Source organism: Penaeus monodon, chromosome 31, assembly GCF_015228065.2.
Source record: "Penaeus monodon isolate SGIC_2016 chromosome 31, NSTDA_Pmon_1, whole genome shotgun sequence".
NCBI lineage: Eukaryota > Metazoa > Arthropoda > Malacostraca > Decapoda > Penaeidae > Penaeus > Penaeus monodon.
In genome coordinates this window covers 16,228,293-16,228,684 of record NC_051416.1, presented here as the reverse complement: position 1 = coordinate 16,228,684, position 392 = coordinate 16,228,293, and positions in this window count along the sequence as shown.

The window sequence follows — 392 nt, the reverse complement described above, 5'->3', positions numbered from 1 at the left end:
AGCCGAGATAAGGATTTTTAAAAGGGATGTAGTTGTCCGAATAAAAAGATAGGATGAGGTGGTGGTCAGTATTTTTTCTCTCCTTTTTAATTCCTTGAACAAAGCGCGAGGGAGAGACAAGATAAGGGAGAAGACGAATTGGGAGAGATAGAGAAGATGGGGGAAGAATTGGATATAAAGGAAGCAGAATGAAAAGAAGACGAAGAGGAAAGGGAAAGAAAATGCAAAAAGAGATCAAGACAAAGGGAAATAATAAAGAGGAGGAGAAGATGAGGAAGAGAAGAAGAAAAAGAAAGTAACAATTAGAAGACCTGCAAAACGAAGATAAAGATCGGACGACGATGATGATTAGGAGGAGGAGGAGAAGAGAAGACCAAAGAAAAACGGCACCG